The following is a 27,290-nucleotide window of genomic DNA, read 5'->3' on the forward strand; positions in this document are numbered from 1 at the left end:
GCCTCCTAAGGTACTCACAGCAGAAAGTTGGATGGGGAGTGGAGGTGTAAGTTAATACCAACCACTCCGATATGGTATGCAGGTATGTCAAGTGGTAACCTAACATGCTGTGGCACAATGGCCATCCTCAGCAGCAGTTCTGATAAGCCAAAAAGTGAAAACAATTAAAATGTCCATCAACTGACAAAATGTGATACATTCATATAACACTACTAGGCAAAAAGAAGTAGTGAAGTGCTTTTACATGCTATACAATAGTTTCACAAACATGCTAAATGAAGGAATTCAGATCCACAGAAATCATCATATATTATTCTACTTCACATTAAATGTCCAGAATATACAAATTCATAGAAACAGAAAATGATTAGTGGTTGTCTAGGATTTAAGGGGATATGTGGAATGACTGCTAATGAACAGAAGAGTTTATTTTTACAGCAATTAGCATGTTCTACAATTGATTTGGTGAAGGTTGCCCAACTCTAATTATATTAAAAAGCATTAAATTATACATTGTAAGTAGTTATATAGAATGTGAATTATACAACCATGCTTCAAAAAGTTGATGAGAACTTATGATTAAAATTTAAGTTTTATTTTGATGAAAAATTAAAGCCCATGTAGATATACTGTGCATTTTCCGTGACCTTTTAGAAGATCTTCCCTCCATGTACACAGAAAAGTGAAGTTATCTTTTGACTCTATTTTTCCATTAACAATCTGAAGCACTCTCATATATCAAAAAGGTTTTTTTTAATCCACATAATTCCTATATCCTCAAGTTTGAGAATCTGTGAAAGTTAGCAGTTTTCTAATTAAACTGACTATTGATATAAAAGGAGTAATAATTATGCATATATATTCTCTCCTTCTAACAGCTTTGTATTTAGACCTCCTAGTAACTATGAAACAGATTCTGTAGTTATGATCTTGGATATGACTTTAGGTAAAGAAAAAAATCTTTGCCTTCAAAGTGAAATTTTCAGCAAACATTACATATTCAAGAAGAAATTTTTGTCATGAATTGTACATAAACTCAACAAAAATCAGTTCCATAAACTATCCCATCTAAGGTCATAAGAGAGAAATAGACACTTATTAGCTTAATTATAATACAGACCACACTACCATAAAGTGATATAGATAAGTTTAAGACATAATTCAGATTTGTAAAGAGTTAGGAAAGGTGCAATTTGAGTTAGGGTTTTGAAGGATGGGTAGAATTTTCTTGGGTCAATGGGTCAAGAAAGTTTATCTAAGCAGTATAGATTATGAGCAAGGTATAGAGGCTCATTAAATTGAAATTACCTGTCTTTCCTTGATGGGAGTTCTTTCAGTCATAGCTATTAGCCTGGACTTTACAAAGTACTTACACCGTACTCAATAAATAGTTTCTGAATTAATGGATAGATGGACGATTGAATGAATTAATCAATGTCAAGATGTGTTTGAGAAATAGCATTTGCATTGCTGGTATCTTTGCCCAAGGTGGAATGGCCAATAAAGATTAAAAAGGCAGTTTAAAGCCAGTTTCTGAAGGGCTCTATGTATCATAAAAATGAGTTTGGCCTTAATTTCATAAGAAATAGAGAATCATTGACTTTTTTGAATGTATGAATGGCATTGACTGGTCTGAGTTTTTGAATAATAATCTGGCAGAGGATAGAGGATAGTTTGACAATGGTTAAAGGTGGTTATACCATAGGAGATAAATTCTCACAAAATTGTAGTAAATTGATTCATTGAGGTATGATGAAGGCTGAACTGTGACAAAGGACAAGAGAGAAAAAACACTTGAAAATAACTTTGTGACAGCCAGGAGAGGTAACTGTGAGGTACGTGTTGCCATTTTCTAGGAGAAAAAGAAGAAAAGAAACCTTGAAGAAAGGAGCAGATATTTTTTGGTAACAATGTGGAGGAGGACCATGAGCAATTCTAGACATTTTGAGTTTCAGGAGTTGATAAAGCAATCCAGAATGGCTTGACAATAGCTTTCAAGAAGTATGTGCTAGAGAAATAGGTTTGAGATATAGGTGCTGGTGGGCATTATCTGCACAAGGCCGGATACTCCAGAAAGACCACAGAGAGAGGTATTAAGCACATACCCTTAGATTTATACTAAAGATGCAGGTAGGAAAATATAAATAATGAGTGGAGGTTGTGAAACAAACAAATAGGTGAGAGAACTAAACGACATTCAAAGCAGATATCTCAGGAAGGAGAATATAGATCAGACATACCACATTTTAGTTGCAAGTAATAAACTCAAGCCAACAGGCAGTAGAAAACTGAATGATAGAATTCAAGCATTTTTCTCACTATCTAAAGGCAAATCCTGTGACAATACTCTTACTGGAACTAAGGACTGGCCAGCTGCCAGGAACCAAGGGGACACACCTATTCACTCTCTATCAAAGCACTGCACTGTTCTCTGTGAAGAAGCAGTCTGTTCCTGCCACCTCCCAGGGCCTCCATTCCAGACTGAGTAGTCCTCAGGATACATTATTCCAATTACTTATCACTAGAAGAGCACTGGCCACACTCACTGGCATAAAATGTTCACTCATGAGCCAATACTCATGGCTAAGAAGAGAATGGGGCAGGCCACATGATACAAATAGGGAAGCCAGAATTTACCTCTGTGGATGAATATGTAAGAGAGAGTCCTCTTAATTGGGCAGATGGCCCCAAATGTAGCTAATAAAAGATTAATCAAGATGGCCACATAAAGGCCTCACTGATCTTTCATGGGAACATCAATTATGAGGAAAATTGTGGGCACTGTGACTTCTTTTTCTTCTCTGCTCCATTTTCCTCTGTTAGCCCATAGGGAAAGTCACAATGATGTCCCTATTGGTTTCATCATAACAGAAATAAAAATAAAAGAAATTGCTTATGAAATGCTTTGACATCTTCAGGTCAAAGACTGAAAAAGAAAAAAAGACAAAGGATTAAACATTTTTTTCAAGGGAAAGCTAGAGCTCTCTGGTTGTTTTAGCTTTTGCCTGGGTCTCAATGATTTCCCAAATTGTACCAGTGGCGTTTTGGCTTTCATTAATCAAACTGCCACCTGTGATAGACTGCTGGTCCCTTGTCTTATTTTGATTAATTCCATTCATCTCTCTGGCACAGTTTGCATGGATGATTTGTTAGGGGTGGAGGATGGGGGCCGAGGGAGGGCAGGGATTTGGAGGTCTTGAGTTATCTCCTGAAACTGATTGAGTCTGTCTGTTAACAGAATTTTTTTCCTCCTCATTCCTTCTCTGAGAATAGCAGTACCAGCTGTACTTTCCTGAGCCATATCTAAATTAATAAAATAAAGTGGGATTATTGACATTTTTTTCACTTCAACTAGCAAATGTGCATCTCTGGATTTTTATCAACCAGAATGCTCTTCTAATAGAACATTCACAGAAATGAGCTTGACATAAAATTATAATGCATACTTTACTTGTGCTAATTATTCATTTGAATTCCTCTCACTTACGTTGTTCTTTTAGCTATTTTGTTTCAGAAATGAGTATTAAGCTGAGGCACTTCAAGGAAGGCAAAGTAGTTCTATGGTTAGAAAAGAGGCTCTGTGGTCAGACTTGTGCCTTTTCCCAACTCAAGTACCTAAGACCTGTGTGACTTGGGAAACATGATTAAGCCTTCCAAGTCTCCATTTCATACCTACATAATGATATTGCTTTCTCTGGCCTGTTAGCAAGAAGCTGGATCAAAAGTGGAACAGCTAGGACTCAAGCTGTTAACCATGTGGAATGACAGTGTTGCTGGCTGTAGCTTCCCTACTGTGTAACAGTCCCCTACATTGACTCTTACACCTCACCACTACTAAAACATCTTAAGGGTTTACGCTTGAGGCTTTTGGAAAAGCCTAAGGATAAGACTGAAAGGCAGCAAATATTTGACCTAGCAGCTAAAAAGCCTGTGTACAATATTTCTGTGCCCGGGTTTAATTTCTAGCTCTTTTCTGGATTCCAAATTCCTACAAATGTGTATTCTGCAAGGTTGTAGGTGATAGCACATGAGCCAGGTCTCTGCTACCCGCTTGGGCCTTATGCATTAGTTCTTGGCTTCTGGTTCTGGCTTTAGCTGTTGCTGGCCTTTTGGAAATTAATCAGTGGATGGGCGAGCTCCCTCTCTCACTTTCAGTTTAAACAAAGATTGAAAGAAGAAGTACCTTCACTCATATCTAAGGAAAGCATTCAGAGCACAAGCACACAGGACTTTACAACTACCTTAATATTTGAAATCAATGTCAACTGATCTTCTACCTCTGAAGATAACGTCTAGTTCCTAAGAAGTTTAGGGCTGCAGAGGCCTGAGCAGTCAGCTTGGTTAGCCAGAAGACAAAGAGACGAAAGAAACAACTGCGCTCACAGAAAGAAAGAACCAGGGATGGGAGTAAGGTAACAGTATGCACAAAGAGGAAAAAGCCCCTGTGTGGCTGTTGATGGGATACTAAATTTGTTGTCTTGAAATACAGACTAGTAAACAATTAGCACCTAACAAAAATTTCTGGAATAAAAGCCCTATTAATTAAGCAATTTATATGTATCCTTCATATGTATTGTACCTTTAAAAATTTATTTTGCTTCAAGGGATTAATATTGAAGTTAAAAAGTTCAGAGGCATTCAAGGAGTGGCAACACAGGCTATGGTAAGTGAGAAAGATTTGGGCAAATATTTTTACATCTCTATGCTTTCTTTTCTTTAATTTCACCTACAAAATAGGATTAGTGGGAAATCTAATTAGGGATTATGTGTAAAATAAATGCATATATGCCTGAATCCAATCATGGATCTTAGTGCATTGCAGTAATCAGCCATAAAAGGCTTAACAAGAATGCATGGCTATAGTTGCACTTTCTTGTTCTCATAGTTGAGAACAGAAACACGAAGAGGAGTATTCAATATTAATATAAAATTACTGAGCATGAAGTCTGCAATAACACAGGCAATTTATTGCACTTTCGTCAAAACAATAATTATTTATAAAGTGCATGTCTCACACTTCTTTTATGTTTTCCAAAGTTTTTTTTTAAGATTTATCTATTTTTTATTGCAAAAGCAGGTTTAAAAAGACAAGGAGAGACAGAGAGAAAGATCTTCCATCTGCTGGTTCACTTCCAAAGTGGCTGTAATGACTGGAACTAAGCTGAACTGAAGTCAGGATCCAGGAGCTTCTTCTGAGTCTCCCACACGGGTGCAGGGTCCCAAGGCTTTGGGCAGTCCTCGACTCCCTTCCCAGGCCACAAGCAGGGAGCTGGATGGGAAGTGGAGTAGCTGAGACATGAACTGGTGCCCACATGGGATCACAACATATGCAAGGTGAGGATTTAGCCACTAGTCTACTGCGCTGGGCCCATGTTTTCCAATATTTTTAGTGCTTGGTACATTTAGGTAGACGCAGAGTAAAATGATGTTAACAGGTTAATTTGGTGTCCTTCAATCTCTGGGATAATGAGGTAGCCTAACAGTTACTAGATGAAGATATAAGAGACTTGGATTAAGTTCCACTTTTCCTAATTAGCCATGGGATAGTGAATAAATCTTGTAGTCTCTGTATGCTCTTTAAAAATCAGAAGTTTCCCACAAAGTTTCCCACTTATAAAGATCTGGTGTTTTTTTGTTTGTTTGTTTTAATATTTATTTAGTTTTTTTGGAAAGGCAGATATACAGAGAGGAGGAGAGAAAAGAGAGAAAGATCTTCCGTCCGATGATTCACCCCACAAGTGGCCAAAATGGCTGGTGCTGCACTGATCCAAAGTCAGGAGCCAGCCAGGAACTTCCTCCAGGTCTCTCACATGGGTGCAGGGTCCCAGGGCTTTGGGCCATCCTCAACTGCTTTCCCAGGCCACAGGCAGGGAGCTGGATGGGAAGTGGAGCTGCCAGGATTAGAATCGGTGCCCACATGGGATCGCCGTGTGTTCAGGGCGAGGACTTTAGCTGCTAGGCCACCATCCTGGGCCCAAGATCTGTATTTTTACAAGAGTTCTGAGAATATAAAAAAATGTTCTTATGTTTCTCAGGAGGGATAAATGGTATGTAGGGGCACTGTGATTGAAAGATTCAGTTTATTGGGCACTGTTCTTGGAAATCAGAGAAATCACAGACAGAGCAATGATTTGGTGCCTACAGAGCTTCAATCACTGCATGAAGTGCTTTTCATACATTATTTCATCAAACTTTTACAAGTCATGTGATGTAAGTATTTATTTTCTCAACTGTAGCTGAGGAAACTAAAGTTTAGACAGTTTCACTTTCAACTAAGCTAACATACCAGTGATTCTTCCTTCTAAACCAGCTTGAGAATCTGCTTTGTCTTACTGATAAAGAACATCAGTATACAACACTGTGATTATGCCAGTGGGTTGGTCTGTTTATCACAGTTTCCAAGCTTTCCGGAATTACAAATGCCTTAGGCAATTTGAGAAATATAGTGTGAATGGCAGTGGAAATCACAAACCCTTTGAAGTACTTTTTGTGTTAGAACATCTTTTGGATAAAGCGTCAAATTCTGCCATCCCGTTCAATGGCAGCCTAAACATCTCAAGTAACTTCAAGAGAGTACTTCAAAAGTCTAGCAATACAATAAAGTCCTTGCCATAGTAATCTTATCAGGACTTTCCCTGCTCGTTTCTTAAGTTCTGCATTCCTGCACATGCCTATTTGTGAGGCAACAGTGCTTGCTCTGCAGCAATAAAAGGTGAATCATTTGGCTTTGCGTTCCACATTGTCTTTGATAGATTTCTGCATGAACTTCAATTCTGGACTTCTGCTTTAGTAGTAGTGTTATAAGCTTCTTGTTCACACTTAAGTTTGCTTATTCCACCAGCTGAAATCTATTGAAATTGCACTAGTGCATAAGAAGCTGCCATTCAGTCCTTAGGAATTTTTAAAGTTTCTGCTCATTATGCCAAGGGAAGCTGATGGAGATTTTTAAGCAGGAAGATAGGGAAGTACAAAGATGATAGAGCAGTGGTGTCAATGGTCTTTGTGACCTAACCGGATTTGACTTTTTAGAATAGCATTACGACTCCAGTCTTGGAGAACTGACATACAATTAAAGAGGTGACTTTGGTCCTCCCCAGTTTCCCTTTGAACTCCCTGATACTGGGATATTTGCATCATCCATTGCAGAGCCTAGCTCTGGCAGCCTAGTTAGTGAAGACTTGAGTCAGTGACTGAACCAGGGGTTAGGAGCTCCCTGAGCAGAAAGAATTCTTTACCCACTATGGATTACTTTGTGAGTTGCTGCTATTTACTAAGAGTGGTTTGGTGCAGGAAGCTCAAAGTGGCTCAGCATCATTTGTGATAAATTATGAGCTACTTAAAGACAGCAGCTGTAACTGTTTTCCTCTGCTTCGCTGATCACCCTTCTTCCTGGTACCTAGCACATTTATTTGTATGAAGCAACCCACTAAAAGATGTTTCCTGAATGAAAAATTCTATTTCTAGCCTAATTGAGTTCTTTTTTTATTTTTAAGCAAACGAGTAGAACATCATTTTCAACACCCTTCCTACACTTAGCAGGGCCTCTTCATGGGACTGACTCTGAGACTTATAATTATGAACAATTGAAATAATTTGAATCAAAGAATGTCCAAATCTGCAAAGGCTTTCGAGGTCATTTGGTCTGGTTCCCTGCTTACTGTGTACAGCTTACAAATGCTGTGGGTATTCATTTCTATTCTGGCATCCTGGCTGACCCACCCCTGACTTCTCTGAGCTCTCTCCTCATTTCTCTCCAGTCTTGGGAAGTTCACATTTTCATGACTATGCCAAATCCATTTGAAAAATGTACAAATGAGATGCCTTTCTGGTGTGATCCACCAAGCATCATTCATTCTAGTTCAGGTTGGCTTATTTAGCAATTTTTTTAAGGAGGACTGTCTGGACCAGGATGTACTGGGAGTTCTAGAAGTAAAAATACATTACTAGCATGTTTGGGGTATTTTGGTGGGATTATGTAGAAGGTATTGTTTGCACTTCTCAAATTCCTGAAGCAATGCAAAGCCAGCTTTGCTAGTTGCTAGGATGATATAAAATCAACACTTAACAATTTTATCACTTATGTAACATTCCTGGAGCTCGACACTCAAATTGTAATCACTGTTACCTATTTACAAGATGTTTGTACAGATTTTTTTGTCAGTGTCTAATTTTCCATTTAGGTTCTTCAAAGTGTCACATAAGAGCACTTTGTGCCAAACATTGTGCTCTGTGCAGTGGACACACAGAGAAGTTGAGAATGTGTACCAGTAGCAGCTTGCTTTTGCCCCCAACCTGACAATCTGGTTAAATTATTGCTAGTCTCTCAGGTGGATCAAAGAAAGGCTAGAAGGACAAACTTCAGCCTTAGCAGGATCTGGTAAACAACAGGGTCCAAAAAAGCAGAAGGTGGACAACAGACTGTCACTGTCCCTAAACCACACTGTTGTTTAAGTTCAGAGCCCTGAGGAAGAACTCCAAGCAGCCTCCAAGCAGTCTTGTTCTTATCATTAGGAAGAGTACGGAAGAGAGCCTTGACTGTCTCATCAAGAATGTATAGAAGGGCCTAGTGCGAAGATGGCTCAATGGCTAAGTACATGCCAGTGTCACATACGTGTCCTGGCTGTTCCACTTGCTATCCAGCTCCCTGCTTGTGGCCTGAGAGCAGTAGAGGATGGCCCATGGCTTTGGCCCCTGCACCCATGTCTGGGAGACCTGGAGGAAATTCCTGGCTCCTGGCTTTGAGTTGGCTCAGCTATGTGTTGCGGCCACTTGGGGAGTGAACCAGCAGATAAATGATCTTTCTTTCTGTCTCCTTCTCTCTGTAAATCTATCTTTCTAATAAAAACAAATAAAATCATTTTTAGAAAAAAGAATGTACACAAGAGAACAGACTGTATCGCTAAAGCAAAGCTGACTATTGTCACCTAGATCAGTACATGGATATTAAACAGCCCAAGGAACGATCTATGACAGTTCCTCCTGCGTCTTTTAAAATGAGCCTTGTAAGAATTGACTTCAAAATAATCTGATCAAATTATATGTATGCCATTGAGAATAAATGCTATATATTTAGAAAAAAAAAGAAATGGGGGAAAAATTAGACTACTCTCACAGAAGAGGAGCAATCTGAACTCAGTATGGAAGGTTGAGTAGTATGTAACTGGGGGATGGCATGTTTTTCACCCTGCAGTCAATCCTGGGTAGATTTAAAACACAAGCTCCAAGGGGCAGATATCTGGCCTAATGGTTAAGATGCAGATCAGGACACTGATATGACATAGCGGAGTAACTAGGCTTGATTTCTGGCTCTGGCTCCTAACTATCTGTTAGTGTAGATCTGATGGGGATGGGTATGGGGTGGGGGCATAGCAGAAGCCATGGCTTAAATAGTTGGGTTCCTGTCAACCACACGGGAGTTCCAAATTGAAGTGTCTCTCCATAACCTTCCCTGGTTACAGACATTTGGAGAATAAGCCATCATATGTGACCTCTCTCTCAAGTAAGATAAATAAGTGAAAGATACAAGATACAGCTGGATTACAGTTGTTTCTGTAAGTAAGCCCGTGTTAATTATTCAAACAGCAAGAGGTCAGGTATATACTTAGAACAGTCTTTTACACAATAATCAACAATCATTATTGACTGTTTTCATTAATATCATCATGATTATAAACCTAACACTATTCTTCTAATCATGCAACACATTATATAAATATATCTCCAAAAGGCTGGATTTATATCTCTGCCTTTATGTTATAGTCTAATATGGGCACCTGCCAAAACTTGTGTCCTCAGATTGATCAATGACTGATTTCATGGGTTCAGATTTAAAAGGTTATCCAGAGAAGCCACAATCAAATCTTCACTTAAATTAGCCAGATTTTCTAGACTGACCCCAGTTGGTGTATCCCTCATTCTTTAGCAAGCTCTTTTGGTATTGTCATTCTCTCTGGCTAGATACTCTTATTTGTGTCAAACCAAGCTATTTCACTGCAATACTTTATTGTGTGCTCTTCTCTGTAAAAATGGGAAACAACTTGTCAGTCTCATTCTCATAATAATTCTTACAAAAATCCTTGTCTTCAAGCTAAAAACATCTAGCATCTTTCATCTTTCTTTATAGCTTTCCAGTTCCTTAAAATATTTTTTTGCTTTTTTTCAGGATCACTCCTAGCTCTCCACATCTCCTTTTATACTTTCCTGAAAAAAAATAAAACAAAACTTCACAGTCTAGGTGATCATAGAGGCTTCCAGAGAGCAGAGTCAAAAGATTTATGAAAAAATCATAACTAACAGTTGTTAAGTGTTTATTATGTGCCAGGCATTGTCCTGGGCAATTTACATCCACTCTTTGATCATTCAAATGTTATTAAATTTACTGTGAATTAACTATCATTACTTCTATTTCACATTCATGTAAGGTTTTGAAATTAGGAAATGGCAGAACCTAGACAAAAAACCCAGCTCTGTTCAATATCAAAGCCTGTGTTCTTATCACTACCCCTTTCCTCTGCCCTGCTATATTACAGCTCATTACATTCGGGACCATGGTAACAGATGACTGGATCATTAAAGCCCCAAAGTGCTCCACCTCAGGGCAGTGCTTCTTTAATTTTTTTGCCATGGTATTCTGGGAACACGGGGAGAATGCCATGCAGTCTATCAGAGCTGGGAAAGATTCTTCAGGAATTCATCTGTTATTGTGAAACTTCATGCATGTTTAGAATTTCATTTAATGACCTATTCATGCCTATTCAAGTGAAGAAAATTTAAAAATTTAAATTTAAAAATTTATAAATTTATTTAAACCCAAGTACCTATGTAACTGTGTCACATAATACAATGTAATTAATGAAGTAAAAATAATAAATAATAAAAAATTATAAATTTATACAATTTATAAATTTAAAAACGTATAAACATCACGTAAAATTAAATCTCCCAAAAGAAGTGTCGTATTCGTTCTGTTAGTTTGAGTTCTCCAGGGCTATGGGAAACCTAAATTGAGGAGCAGAGCCACAGCAATGGCTGCTATAAATTTAATCCAGGCAATACCTCCAAAAAGTTTTAATCAAGTGCTCCTTTCTAGGCCTTAACCTCCAACAGAACCTCCCTTCCCATTTTGTCTTGGAAAAGTATCCAAAGAGATGAACTGTCACTTAGAATTATATCCTAATGTGCCCTCAGGAAAACAGTTTGTAAAATCTTTGTTATAGAACTCAAGACCTTGTCATATGAGATATTTTTAACTATACAGGTAAAATTTGGGGAACTCCTGTCTGAAGGATGGTTTTTATTTTAGAATTATTGATCTCTTGCCTTTCATTCTGTTAGTGATTAAACATTTAAAAACATTATTGAGTAAATTCTGAATTTTTATAAATGGTTCATGACATCTGCATGTAAGAGAAAACTTTTCCTTCTTATATAGGAGGGGATCAAGAGGGAAGGTGACAGTGCATCAAGCTCTTCACAAACTGCAATCAAATAATTATCATATGAAGTTACAAAGGAGAACATATGTTTTCAGATGTGTCAAGCTTTCAGGGTAGTGTTAGCAGTGCCGATAGCCTTATACGAGCATCAAGTAGTGGTGAGAGCCGAGAAGGGAATTTGTACTAAACTCCTACAGATCGGTGCCACACAAGGTATTCATACAATTTATCATTAAAACTGGGGCACTCTAGAGAAAGAAAGAGAACACTGTAAATAATTAGGTCTAGACAACAATTACAAATTGGTACTGTCTTGAGCAAAGTAGGACACATGTCACCATGTCCTAAGCCGATTCCTCACATGCAGTCAAAGACCAAGGAATGTCAGCTATACTAAAACCTCAATGTTTTTCTATGTAATTTCATATTGCCTTTTTGGTAACTTCATGACTGATTTCTTGAATGATTTCTAGCTGTAGGTAATAGATTCTCAAACATTAGAAGGCCTGCACACCCAACAAGTTCTTATACCAAGGTAACTTTCTTCCTCCCATATTTAGGCATATGTGGTTGTGTGTCTATTTGCCAATAATTCCATCTAAAGTCACAACTTTGTTTATTCATATGTAATTAGTGTTTCATTTTCTCCACTATTTTTATTATTCTATTTATGTAAAGTGAATAAACCGCACGTATTTCACAGTACAGATTTAGGGGCATAGTGAACCTTCCTACCCTATGCTCCCTCCTCTTTCCATCATTAAGAAAAAATTTACAATGGCATAGTTTCAATTCACTTCATAATTATGATTATACCCCACATTAGCTGAAGAATTCAACAAATATCATAGGGCGAGGGGATCATTATTCCTGAAGAGTTTACAGATAAAGTCTGTAAACAAGAATCAATTCTCAAAATGTTAACTTCACTTACAGATTATTTTTATTTGCAGTCCATTCACTAACATTCCATTTTGACCATGATTTTTTTTAAGAAATAGATTTTAGAAAATGAGACTTCTGGCTCAATGATGGTTACACATAAGTTGGTCTTTGTAGATACTTCAAATAACTTACTCAAATAACTTTCAAATAACTTACTCAAAATAGCTTACTCACGCTCCTACCAGAAGCATATAAACATTCTGATCTCTATATCCTTACCAATACTTGGTATTGCCAGTCTTTGAAAAGCTATTTAGATTTATGTATGAATTTAATTTGCATTTTCCCAGGGGACTGATTGCTAACCATTTTTCCATGCCCTATCTATACAATCAAGGGCTAGCTATCTGGGCATTAACCTCTTGCTGTTTTATTCTCACATACTCAGTTCACCACATAGATACTTCCCAAGTTGCTCAGCTTATTGCCATCAATTACTGCCAAAACCTCTATTCAGACCCACACTGTTTATTTCTTGATTTGTATATTTCCACAACCTTCTAAGCATTTCGTCCTTCTATTTGCCCCCCAAATAAATGTTCCACAAAGCTATCAGAATGATCTACTCCATCTTGACCCTCTATGATCCATCCATATCTATTTTCCCTGATTCCCTGCCATCTCAGAACAGCATATATGGCCTGCCAATGTCCAGCTCCTACCTTCCCTTTTGGCCTTCGCATTCATGTTTTCTGCCACTGGCTCTATACTCATGCAGTACCAAATTCTATTTTCAGTATTTCTTTTCCTATGGAAATACTATATCTTCCACCTCCTCACTCCAAAATCTATCCCATATGTCTTATGCTGCTCTTGAAAAGGCTTGGTGTACAATAAATCAAGAAAGTGACTGCCAAACCTTGAGGTATTTCCTCTCCATCTGATGTTTCTATTCTAATGGGGGATTTAAATCCAGCCTCTAACTGTAGAATCTAGTATTAGTGTGTATATAGAAAAATGTACAAAATTGCTCCACAAAGCTCATAGCCTATACATGAAAACAGGCCTTTGAAGTAACAATTATTGAGTATGTTTAAGAAAAATAAAGCTTTTTCTTTATGTAAATTGTGGGAGTATCCAGCCTGTGGACCATATAACGACTACAAAATCATTTTGTTTGTCTCTGTTAAAGCAATGACAGGCAGGAATCAAAATCAATAAACTTAAAGCAGGTTCATTTTTAAGCTGGTAATTTTGTATGGTCTGTGAATGATGTTTTTAATGAATATACATACATGTATATATACACATATATACATATATGTTTATATATGGACCCACACACATATATATAAACATGTAAGAACAAAATATCTGTTTAAATAGTTTTGTGACAGAAAAATCCTTTCTAGACATCATAAAAAAGGAAATATGAAAAAAATCAGTAAATTTCAATGAATTGTAAAAAAGCAAAATATAAATTTAAAAATCAGTAAATATTTATAAGGTTGAAAGATAGTGGTAAACTGGATGTGAGGTACTAGTTCTCTATCCAACATTATTGCCTGCTCAGATTATTATGGTCTTTATAGTCTTTCATATTTTTCAACGTATTTGAGAGGTAGAGATGGAGACAGACAGAGAAGTACTTAGAAAGACAGATAAACACAGAGATCCATCTGTTGGTTCATTCTCCATATGGCTGCCATGGCTTTGGCCAGGCTGTCTTCAGAAGGGAGCCAGGACATAATCTAGGTACGTACACAATCTCAATTTGGAGTCATTATTATGGTGATATATATTAAGTACTTATGACTTACTCTTTAAAGGAGAAATAACTAGGTTATATGCTGATCTTAAAAAGTCTTATTAACAAAGATTATATACACATTTAAAATATTTTTTAAATTAAGGTTTTTATGTGTACATTTTTACGTGTTTATACAGAGAGGAAGAGATCTCAAAGGGCAGTTAGATCCTAAGGCATGAGGCTAGAAACACTCTTGCATACACATTTGAATGTAGAGCACTTGCTTCATAGATGTGTGATAAATATTTAAGAGATAAGGGGCAGACATGTGGTACAGTGGCACAAGCCATCTTTTATAATATTTGCATATCATGTTGAAGTGATGGTTTGAGTGCTGGTTCCTCTACCTTCAATCCAGGTTCATGCTGCTATACTAGAGAAGGCAGTGATCGATGATCAAAAGCTCATGTCATCTCTAGCCACGTGGGACATTGGATGCAGTTCCAGGATCCTGGCTTTGGCCTGGACTAGCACTGGCTATTGCAGGCATTTTGGGAGTAAACCAGCACATGGAAGACCTCTATTTCTATCTCTCCCTGTGTCTTTTTTATTTTGCCTTTCAAATAAATAAGCACATGAATAAATAAATCCTAAAAAAAAAAATACTTGGTGGAGGAAAGAATTCTACTTAGGAGTGAAGAAGGGACAAATGAAATGATTACTTGTCAGAATGTTTACATGGCTCATGAATTTTTGTTTGGCTTTCATTTTATTAAACAGGAGAGTGGAGGGAGGGGGAGAGAAAGCAGACACATAGCCAATGAACCATTCTCCCAGAATGAACTGGGTTCATTCTCCCAGTACTTGCAATAGGCTGGGTTGAGCTAGTCTAACTTTGGGGACCCAGAACTCAACCTGTGTCTCCCACATGAGTGACCCAAATATTTGAGCCATCATCTGTTACCTCCTAGGGTCTATATTAGCAAGAAGTTGGAGTCAGGATCACTCCCAGTATGGCACATGAGCATTCTAAGCGGTGTCTAAACTGCTATGCAAAATGTCCCTTTGAGATAACTTTCACTTTAAACATTGTACTTTTTCATATTTTCTTGATTTTTTTTCCTCCAAGAAGCATGTATAGTTAGAAAAACACACAAAAAGCTATTTTTAATAAGTAAGTTTTGCAGCTGGATCTCTAATGAGTAGCTTCTGAGTTTCAGAGAGTGCAGGCACTTGGGACTAAAAGAAAAGACCAAGGAATAAGAATGGGCTTTTATTTGCATGAAGTTGCAGTGCTGTCTTGCTGGGGAAAAAATGGTGTGCAAATAGACAAAAGTAGGAAACTTCCACCGAAAAAAAACAGCAGTTAATACTGGCAGTCCCAAGGCTGGCTTTCCTCTGCTGACAGAAATTCCCAGGACAAGCTGGCTCGAAGTCAGCCTTCTCTTAGAGACCCTTTGTCAATCCTAGCCTCACCTAGGGGACTAGCATTGTTGACCTAATTTAGAGTCTTCTTCGCCCTCCCACCTCTCTTCCTGCCCCCACTCACATAACCTTTGCTGCTTTTCCCTTAGGCATGATTTCCATCTTTTAGGTATCCCAGGCACATGATCCAGTTCTAGTTTCTGTAACAGACAAAAAGGAAGATGTCTGCCTGCCAGGAAAGGAAACAGGATGCTAAAGTGGTGCCTGATTTGCCCCACATAAAGTGCTTCTGTCTGGATCTTCTCCCAGAATCCTTGGGAGAAGTGGCTGCCGGCAACTGGGTGTGTTGTTTTTCTGATGAAGTTTGGCAAGGGAGGGCATCTCACTTCGTTCTGTAATGTGGGAATGCTCAGGCCAGATTACAGGAATGAAGTCCTTGTGGCTGTGCCCTCAAAATGCGTCTCAAGAAGCAGAGGGTAGAGCTCTTCCTGTGACCTCATAGGGACCAGAGACAGTCAGGTTTCTGGCAGATCAGGCAGATGGCTCAGCATTTCGCTTATAGAGGCCCTTCCAACGGGCCCCATGAGTTGATAGAGACCTCCCATGTCTTTCTAAATGAATAGGACCTGAGTTGAGTTCCAGGGATACCTCCTAATTAGTTTATCTTAAGCCTCATGCATTTGCCCCTGTTTGGATATCTTAATATATTTTTGTGTCTTGTTCCTTCAGAAGTAAGCATGGTTTCCAGTTTTTCAAAACATACATGGAACGAATTCATTCTTTCTACACCTTGAAGAATTACAGCACAAACATTGCCCAGACAGCAAACAGGAGACTTCTTACTAACATGTGCACCTGATTACTAGTGGGCCTTCTAAATTGGATCTCTGCAATCTTCAGAAACAGGTATGCAGAGTGGGAGAGGCTTACAGACAGTGGTGACTCCAGGCCCCTGGCTGCCTGTTGGTTTGGAACTACAGTGGTGCTCCTATTTGTTCTTTTGTGTAATTGCCTCTGTAGCTTAAACAAATAGAGTTTTATTTACACCAGCTATCTTTTGGTGTTCATGGTCACCTTTTTAAGACATCTATTGTTTCTTTGTTCCTTGCATGGAAATTTCAAACAGGTTTATTAAGTCAAATGCAGGCTTTGGGCAGAGCCCCTTTTGCACACTAGGTCAGAGCCCAGGTAGAGGAAGGGTAAATGGGAATCTCATCATCAGCCAATGGGCCTGGGAACAAGGTGCAAAAACCCTGAGTTGAAGTAGTTTAAGCTACTGGGAGCAAAATGAGGAGCAAAAAGCACAGAGAAAAAACCCAGGAGAACAAAGTATCAGGAAGGGGGAAACCAAACAGCTTTGGAGACCCAAATCTAAAAGGAGGACTTCAAAAACTGTCAAAATTCATATCTTCTCTCCCTCTCTCTCCCTCTCTCTCTCTTTCTCTCTCTCTCTCTCTCTCACACACACACACACACAGTGTTGCTGTGTCTGTGTATTGTAACTCCACTTCAGTATATATACTACATCCAGTCCTTCCTCATACCAACCCCCCTGCTCGAGGGTTCGTGCCAGGAACCCACATAAAAATTGCAGAATCTGAGTATACTGAAGCCTCTTATAAAAAATGGTGTAGTGTTTGCACATCATCTATACAATTCTTGCATATATTGCAAATCATCTGTAGCTTATGCCTAATCATTCCAATGTAAATGGTAGGTAAATATTGTCATACAGCATTGTTTAGGTCAACATGACAAAGAAATAATCTTAGTTCAGTGCAAATGCAACTTTTGAAAAAGGTTTGATCCACAGCAGGTGCAATACATGGATACAGAACCCTACAGTTACAGAGTTGACTGTATTTTCTTCTACGCAGAAATGATTTTCTGCCAAGACACCATCCCCAGGTGTCACCATGCTGCCTGATAGCTTCCCCATCACAAGCCAGAATTCCTCCCCTTCACAGCCACAGGTACTCACCAGCCCCAGGTCAATCACCAACAGAAGCATGGCAGCTGGAGTCTCTTGATTATCCACTCCTGGTCAGTCTGCCAACTCCAGATCAGTTATTGTGGCCAGGGATGTTGGGTCAGAAGGTCTCCAGGGAAGCTGTGTTTGTTCAGATGACCTGTTCACACAGTTGCTTTGGAGAAGGGGAGTGCTGGGCGGATGCGGCATTCCTGACGACATGTGGGAAGGGTTCTTCACCGGCTCCTTGCTCTGGAGGACCCTTCTCCAGGGCCCTGTTATAGCCTGGATCTACTTGTGTTGTTTCTGGCCTCAAGTTTGTGGCTTGCTTCCTTCTGCTCCTCTGTCCCATCCCCTTAGCAAACTCCTGGTTGAGGTTCAGGTCGGGAGTCCTATGCCACCTCCTCGAAAGGACATTCCTTCATCCTTCATGAAGGGCTTTTCTCTCCATGCTCTGCATGTCTTGCAGGATTGCAGCACTTTAACTTCCAGTTACGATGATACAGTTATTGTCCGGTATATCGCCTTCTAGTAGACCATGGCGTTGATTGAATTCTCTGCATCTTTATATTCAGGGCTTAAAACAGTCCTGGGTTCTTTGCAGATGATTGTAGGGAGAACAAACTATCAGAACGATGCAACTCGGAAGGTAGTAGTACTTAGAGAGCAAAGCCTCAAGAATCTATGAGTATTTAAATTAATGAAGCTATACCTCACAGCTGGTATGCCTGGAGAGAGGCGGGTTTAGAACAGCTGAGAGAGATAATTGAGGTTAAGAAAATCACAGGATTTCAGGCACAAACACATGTTTTGCATTTTTCCAAACGGGGCAGATTTTAAACATTCTGTCCTGTTGTCTCCGTAGGCATCCTGCTTTCTGTTGCATTGTTGTTCTCATGTCTGGATGGTAACAAATGTAAACTTAATCTGTCTAGTTGCTAACAGAAAAGAGGAAGAAAAGGAAGTTACAAAGGGACTTACAACATGGGGAGGGTTTCTCCTAATTTGAATCTTTCTGCCTAACACAATCATCTGGTGATAGAATCCGGAGAGAATTGAATGCATGCAAATTAAATTAAATATCCAATGCTATCGTTTAAGAATAAAGTTTTAAGGTATCATATTTTGCAGAGGTAATTGATAGCTTAAATAAACATTCATTTTCACAAATAAAAGCCTATTGTTTTCCTTCTCTATTTTTTGTGAGAAGTCTGGCTCCCATGTCAAGTAACGAATTCTCAGATGTCACAGCGATTTTTAATTTTAAGGAGATGTTAAACTTAAAACAGTGGTTCTCCTAATTCTAGATGATCTTTTAAAGCTGCAGGGAATGCTACCATGCTCCCACCTCCTGTTCTGTTAGATTCCAGCTTGAAATAGCTCTGATGTGGAACCTTTTTGAAGACTTTTTAAGGAACGCTTGCCAGGCAGTTCCTATTTGTAGGGTGAAACGTGAATATACTAGCATTTCTCCAGGTACAGTTTGGGTCTGTCCCAAACACTGCCACCTGGGTAATCAAGAAAAAGTTGATTTTCAGGTCCTGTCTTTGCCTCTGGATGGGAAGGTCAAGAATCTTCCAAATGATTCTTATTTGCCCCAATCTTTGCAACACACAATGACTCAGTTTCTGATTTAGCATAAATATTGATAATATTTACTTTGTAATGCCTGTGTAATAAAATCATCATTCATCAGATGTTCAGACAATTAGGGATTCCAATGAATTTCATGGTGAATTTATCCTTAAGTGAACTAGGAGTGCTCTTGTCTTCTGACCCTAATCAGAAATTCTGACATTTCCACAAAGCCGAGGTTACAAACTCACCATGAGTATGATGACAAGAATCACCCTCAGAGAAGTTGAAGAAACTCTATTTGGTCCAAAAGCAAAGAGCTGATGTCAACGAGACAAGGTTAGCAGGGAGAGACGAGTGGTAGAAACAAGCACTTTATCCATCAACAATGCAAAGCAGCAAAACCCTCAACAATACTCAAGTCACACAGACTGAGCTTGTCGGGGGAGAGATACAATTTCCAATGCTGAGGCAGCAGGTTAAGCACATACCATGGCCCCCAAAGAATGGTGACTTCTGCTCAGTGTTCACGGAGGTGGAGAATCAGCCAGGGAGCTAAGAGCAACACTGAGAAATTAAGAGAAAGTCCACAGTGACTCTGTGTGAAGCTGAAAGAGTGAGATTCTGTTTAGTACAAGGTATGTAAATGCTGGGCAATTAATGGGTCATTTTCTTGTAGATTACAGATGTGCATGCAACTGGAGAAACACACCTTTGCTACTGTTTTTATGAGAGTCACAGTGTTTAAAGAAATAGTTTCTTGGAGATTGTTTTAAAATGTTACATCCCGGGCCCGGCAGCGTGGCCTAGCGGCTAAAGTCCTCACCTCGAACGCCCCGGGATCCCATATGGGCGCCGGTTCTAGTCTCGGCAGCTCCACTTCCCATCCAGCTCCCTGCTTGTGGCCTGGGAAAGCAGTTGAGGACGGCCCAATGCATTGGGACCCTGCACCCGCGTGGGAGACCTGGAAGAGGTTCCAGGTTCCCGGCTTCGGATCGGCGCGCACCGGCCGTTGCGGCTCACTTGGGGAGTGAATCATTGGATGGAAGATCTTCCTCTCTGTCTCTCCTCCTCTCTGTATATCTGACTTTGTAATAAAATTAATTAAAAAAAAAATAAAATAAAATGTTACATCCCTCCCATCATAATTGGAGAAGGTTGCCCTGAGGTGATAAGGTAAACACTAGACTTGACATCACAAGCCCAGTATTCTAAGACTGAACATCCCGGCTCATTCTCTGCTGTAAGACTTTGGCCAAGCTTTAGTTTCCTTTGTCTTCTGCTCCCTAAGGCTTGACAGTGCTTAAATTAAATAATATAGGAGAAAGTGATAGCAAAATGGAGGGTGGGCTGACTGGGATTGAATTTGCTCTTGATTGAGGGGGTTTAGTGATAAGCAGAGCAGCTGTTCCAGAGATTGTACCTAGGAGCCTTTAGAATTTTGACAACACAATAGCAAACCTGGGATCTGACCCTGATGATCTGGATATGAGGAAGGAAAACCTCTGCAGATGAGTCTGAAACCTGTTGGGTGATCCAGGAGATGTGTGAGGGTGAGAATTGCTTCTGTAGTTTGGAGGTCAGGCAGAGCCCTGGAAGATGAGTCTTGGCTCTGCCTCCAACAAACTTCCCTGTGCTGTGGGAGGAAACTCAGCAGGTTCTTGAAAAAGCCACTAAATTCTCTATCCTTCATTTTCTCCATTTGTAAAAGTGCAGAGCTGGACTAGCCAGCAAACATTCTCTTTCTTAAAGCTACAGACTCCTTTACTCAATGAAATTTTATTTGGCAGTATTACCGTGTAAAGCAACAGAAAGCTTCCCTGCTCAGCCTTCTCCTTCCTCTTACGATGGGATTGAACCTTTAGCCTGATTGGTTGCTTACATCACTCCTGCATTAGAATTCTATTTAAGATGCAGAACATTTACATACATCTTTAGTAGCTCTGTAGGTACTAAGGACTATGGATTGGGATTAGTAGACAGACAGAACTGGACTTTTACCTCTTTGCTTTTTTATCTTTTCCTTGCCCCCTCCCACTGTTCTTCTGCTTTCAAGCTGCCCTTGCCACTGGTTTCCCGCTGGATTTAGTCAAAAGCATGCACTGGCAGGGAAGTTATGGGGAGGAGATAATGTAAACCAGAGTGTATCGGGCATTCTTTCCCTGTGTTGGTTGATGTCTTGTATTTTATCCATTTCCTTCTGTATTTTCCCCCCCTCAGGAAAGCCTATTTTTCTACCACATTAGGGTGATTCTGCTCCAAAGGAGAAGTCAAGCGGCACACAGAATGACCGTGGTTATCATATTAAGAAAAAACCATGGTAAAGACAGTGATGGTAAGAAAACAAAATTCTAGGTATTACCCAAGAGGAAGGAAAGGATATAGAAATACTTCAAAATATTCATGGATAATTCCAAGGTTTTGAAGTAGTCTCTTAGATTCATACAAAGACTTGCATAAACAATGATCTTAGCAATGATCTTGCATAAACAATGATCTTCACAAAAACCACAAATGCAATACAACCTAAAGGTCAATCAACTAGAGAATGTGTAACAAAATGTATACATCCATATGCTGAGCAATAAAAAAGGAATCAATTACTGGCACACCCTACAATACATATGCATAACGAAAAGCACTATGCCAAATAAGAGACCACATATTGTATGATTTGATTTATTTGAAATACCCAAGAAAGGCAAAGCTGTAGAGACGGAAAATAGATTAGTGTTTGAGATTTAGGGGTGAGGATTAACTTTAAAAATGGCAGGAAGAATCAAATTGAGGACATGGAAATATTCTAAATCAACTTCATGATGATGGGTGCCCAAACTAGGAAATGTACCAAGAAATCAATGGACTGTACACTTGATGAGTATAATATATAAAACAGGTTTCAGTGCAGTCATTTTTAAGAAAAAGAAATATAATTAGCAGTGGTAGTGTTATCAGCTGAGGCCTTCTTAGAAACCAGTTTGTTACTATGTCATTTTGGGCTGTGTTATCCATAGATGTGTTGTTATCACGAACTTTTATCATGAAACAGCACAGAGAACATTTCTGAAGTCTATAAACAGTTTTCATCTGAAGACATGAAATAGTCTCAATGTGGTTTAGGTACTTGTAAGTTTGTACTGATTTTATTGAAAAAAAGAATATTACTTGTTTGGGGCCTCAGACCTTTAAACCCACCCACCACTCCTTGAAGCTCTGAATGGTTCTTATGGTGGTATTCTGACACCAGCTCCTATCAGATGTTGAGAGTTGGATTAACTGGGCTGGATAATCTGTGCTGAGAGGTATGGGAAAAGAATGCTCACTTTTGTTGTTGGCACCCTGTGGTTGGGAAATAGGTAGTAAACAAATGCTTTAAAAATCATTTCTGCCCAACGTGGTACTAGCTTTAATTCCTATGATCTAGAGAATCAGAAGCCCTGTTTATCTTGCTCTGTTGTGGCTTTATGGTTCTTGCTGTGAATAGCTGCAGCTCATCACAAAGCTTAGTGACTCACATAATAATCTATTGATTCATCCCACACTGAATTTGTCATTACTTCCAGATTAAAGCACCCTTCTGATTTCAGCATTCACAGATCTTCCATAACAGCCCATTGTGTACTGGGCCATGATCTTTGAAATGGCCAAGCCGGATATTTAATTTTTCTGTTTTCTTGCTGCTTCATTCTTTCTGCGTGGAAGGGAAGGCAACTGGTCCCTACCCACTCTCCCCACATCCATCATACACTTTAGTGTGGTTGGAAGGGAGGTGATTACTCGTTCAGTCATAACTCTGTCACCATTCATTGAGGTACCTCAGGAATCTTACTGGACCGTCCATTTTTCATCTGTAAAACTGCATCTTGGAAGGCTTAAGTCCTTCACAGCATGGTGGTGAAGAAGAAATGGAACAGGTAAACCATCTTTTAAAAATATTTTCTGGAGGAGATACCCTGAGACACTTTAATTTGGGACTGAAATCAAGCTCAGTTTCAAACCTGATACAGTAGGGAAAGCAGACTTCAGAATTAACCTGCATTTTGTCAAAAGCGGCACCACTTTTAGATAGGCCAATCTCTGCCTCCCTCTGGGATCTTAAAAGCTAATTGCAATAAAGAAGGGACAGTTGCATGTCCTTCGATAATTAAATCTTACTGAGATGGCCAATAGATGCCACTATATCTCCTGCCAGCCACACATTCCTCCCACTGACAAGGGTATGTCCACCCCCAGTCCAAAGCGTGACCTCTTCAATCTTCTCCACTGTCTCTCCTCTGCCCCACCACATCTAATAGACTGTTCCTCTCTCCTCAGTAGATGCTTAAATGCCTGACAGGCGACAGCAACACCTATTCTCATGAAGCCACTGCTTTGTAGAAGCTCAAAACCAAGTACAGAGCAAAAAATGTCCTCTTCACCAACGATGAAGACTCCTCCCTAATGAGGAAATTGTTTCTCAGCTTCTACCGTGAAAGCCTTCCTTTTCTGCTTCTGCTTTTCTTTACTGTGCTTCCCCAGAAGCAATTGCTGTCTCACAAAGGCACATATACAATACAGAAAATACCGATTCTGTAAGCTGATTTTGGAAAATGTGACCAAAGTGAGAAGAATGAGTCACATGTGGACACAGACTTGTAATTAAGATACTCAGATTTCATCTCCAGGTGTGCTCTTACAGTTGGGATAACTCTAAAGGTTGTTGAAGTTATACTTCAGAACATTTGGAAGGAAATAATCTTTGCCTATATATCAATCTGTGCAGATATATCATGTAACTTCAGCTGTGTCTGAACCGATTTGACAGATTCAGTAATTTTTAAAAGTACCTAACACCTTTCAGATATAAAGTGAGCACTGCAGAAATAATAGTGACAGGATCCCTGTCTTTCAGGAGATCCAACCTTACAAAGACAGACATGAATATTTAACTGTATAACGTCATGTGTAGTTACTTCAGAAAAGCAATAAGAGGTAATGAAGAACTGTGTGGAAAAGAAAGGAGTTGAGAAAAGATAAAGGAAGAAGGACATATATGCTGAGCCTCAAAGGATGTCATGAGATTTCAACTCCGATCCTTGGACAGAGATGAGAACACTGTGGCTGAAGTAAACTCAGTAAAGTCTTCCAAGGAACATGTAAACCCAAAGGGTGCCAGAGGTAGGTAATATTCACCCAGTGTAGTACTCAATATCACCATCATTTGGGATTTTTGTTTAATTTTTAAGCTTCCTGACTTCCAGCAAGAACACACTGAATCAGAATATCAGAAAGTGAGCACCAGGAATCTGCCTTTGGAAAACCTCCTGCCACATACACACATACTCAGGCAGTGTGATGTGTACAAGTGAAGGTCTCTTTGGTTGCGGATGAACTATGCAGACTAGGGAATATAGGGAATGAATAAGGCTATGACACACAAAATTGTCTTGTGGTTTTTGGCCTGTTAGGCACACTGGCCAATTCAGATTCAAATCAAATAAACAGAACTGACTGTCTGTAAATTCATTGTAAATTATAAGACATGTATAAACAGAAGCCCACTTTCTGTAAAATGAAAGAACTGGAAAGATGACACTAAGGCCATTTTAAAATGCAGAATGTTTCCTAGACTTTGATCAGATCCAAAGAAAATCTTCTCTTTGGACCCAGAGGATCTTTATTAGAATCTTTTGCTCAGCAATACAAAACTGTCCTGAAGACTCTTCAGTGAGGTCATCCTCAGTGGTACTTCCACCCCTGAACTTAGCTATAGCTCTAGACAGGCTGTTGTGACTGCAGAGCCACTGTTAGAAATACCGGGCACAGAGCAAGCTGGAGCATTAATGAATTCCCTGTCACATCCACGCATCTTGGACTGGATGAATGGGTACTTCACAGGATGTTGGACCTTTTCTCCATGAGCATATGAGCACTAGTGCAAAGCAATGGCTCCAGTTAGGCACTGAATACCAGACAGAACAACACAATAAGCCCAGAAAGGGGCAAAGCACTGGTTACCATGCAGAGAAGCTTCTTCTGAGTGATATGTCAATTTCAGAGCCATGTTCTAGTCCTAGGTGCCTACAATCCTAATAATGGCACATATCCACACCTGCAGTTCGGTTCCTGACTTATAAACCATGACTATAAGTTATCCAGGTTGTTCACTTAGTATTTCTGAACAAAATCTCCCTCATAAGGTAAAATTTCTCATATAATGTCAATGGATCCCTCAAAAAAATCTTAACTTGTCAAGATGCAGTGTTGATTGCCACCTCAGGATTTTAGATGAGGGCTAGGGAATTTGCATTTAGCAATTTTGTATATTCACTTGCATGCTTTTTAATTATGCTAAAAACTGAAGAACCTCTTCTGAAGTCCCTGATCAAACAATGTCTATCAGACACTATGGGAGATAATCAAATCAGTCACATTTGGTAGAGCTGGCTATGTAGTCAAATGATTGGCAGCTACCTAGTTGCAGTTCTACTCAGGTCAGCTGTAAAATTACCTGAATATCTGGTTACTTGAATTAGAAGAATCACCAGGTTATTTTGATATTGCACAAACAGCCAGAATTCATCTGTCTAGAGTAGCCATGCATCACTGGAGCTGAATACATCAAGGAGAACAATAAATTAAACATGGCTCATAAAGACTAAGAAGAACTCATAAAATAATAAAGCTGGAATGAATCTTAAGGTGGCTTGGACTGCTGTTTTATTTTACTGATGACAAAACAGCCGTGGGTGAGGGGGACGGCTAGTTATCAAGGTCATCGATGGCTGGGAACCATGATCTCCTAACTTCTGGTTAGGAATTGGATCCTGCAGTGTTTGGCTGCCAAGGCCACCATCATCTGTCTTCACTTCCCTATCTCTTTCATTTTTCTCAATTGACTGACATATTCCTGAAAGTCAGGCTCAATCTCCTCCAACGCTCCTCTTGGTCTACCCAAATTAGATGTGCCTTTATATGCTCCCTTTGATTCTCCAGTCTGTCATTCAAAGACCCAGCATAAAAGTATTTGCCCCTCTCTTCAATACTTTCCCTCTTCATGGATCATAAGGACTTTCCTTTCAGTAAACTCCTTTTGTATCAAGTACTGGCATTTACTTTCACCAACAGAATGCATCTGAAAGGGCAAAGGGATTTTACAAGTGTCTCCAGTGCAGTAACTTTCCCACCCTCAATCCAGCCTGCTTCAAAAAAAAATTGCCCCTCTTCCTTAGTTCCCCCTCTCACTAAGTTATGGTGTCACCAGTTAGCCAAAATTGGGTGACTATTTTTTACTGTTAAGTAAAAAAACCTTAGTTTTCCATCCTTAAAATCTCCGCAATCAACAAGATGAATGCAACTGAAGACTATTATGCTTACAGAAATAAGCCAGAACCCAAAAAACAATGATCATATTTTTTTCTGATTGGCTATGGTTAATATAGAGAGTAAAAGAAAAAAGCAACAATGTATATTAAATTAAACTGGTATGATTTAGTTGTTATGTATAACCCTTGTCTATACTCCTGTGGTACAGTGATCTAGCTGCCTTTTACTTGTAGGGCTCTTTGTTTGGAGATGTATTGATTATGATTATGAAGCAAATTGAACTATGATTATGAAGCAAATTGAAAGTATATTGTCACAAAAAGAAGAGCAAAAAGGAGACAAAGGAAGAAGAGGGAGAGGGTGCAATAGAGGAAAGTATCATTGTATTATTGGAGTCATATCTATGAAATTCATGAAATCTGCTCCTTATACATCAATAAACAAATATATATACAATAAGACATTTCCTGAATCTGCTCACCTCACCATCTTTCCACCATTCCTAGGACTGCCACCTCTTCTTATCCAGAACAGTATAATAATGTATTAACTCCAAATTTACACACTCTAATTTTTGCTCCATTCTAAAACTAGAATGACTTTCTTAAGTTCTTACACTGCCATCTACCCTAATACCCTCACTTCCCTGCTTAAAGCTTTGGCTCCCATAACAAAGTTCTAATCCAATCAAAGCTCTTTCATACTCAAATTCATTTCCAGACCTCCCAAAGTATCACTTTCAACTTCTCCACTTTATTATTTAGAGTTCTTCAGAGAAACAGAGAAACAGTAGTGATGGATTGATAGATAGGTAGATGGATGGATATATGGATGGATGGATGGATGGATGGGTGGATAGATTGATGGCAACCAAACAGAAGAGCTATTATGGAAATTGGTTAACATAATTATGAAGGCCAAGAAATTCTCTGAACTGCCATATGCA

General features: G+C 39.2%; 1 long non-coding RNA gene across 1 annotated transcript in view; it reads right to left on the reverse strand.

Moving 5' to 3' along the window:
- Positions 1–1,366: 1,366 nt before the first annotated feature.
- Positions 1,367–27,290, reverse strand: part of LOC131481670 (uncharacterized) — a 114,622-nt gene continuing 88,698 nt past the window's right edge. The window contains exon 4 of the long non-coding RNA XR_009246495.1: positions 1,367–1,543. This is a non-coding gene — a long non-coding RNA (uncharacterized LOC131481670). The remainder of the gene's footprint in view (positions 1,544–27,290) is intronic.

Source organism: Ochotona princeps, chromosome 13 (genome assembly GCF_030435755.1).
Source record: "Ochotona princeps isolate mOchPri1 chromosome 13, mOchPri1.hap1, whole genome shotgun sequence".
Lineage (NCBI taxonomy): Eukaryota > Metazoa > Chordata > Mammalia > Lagomorpha > Ochotonidae > Ochotona > Ochotona princeps.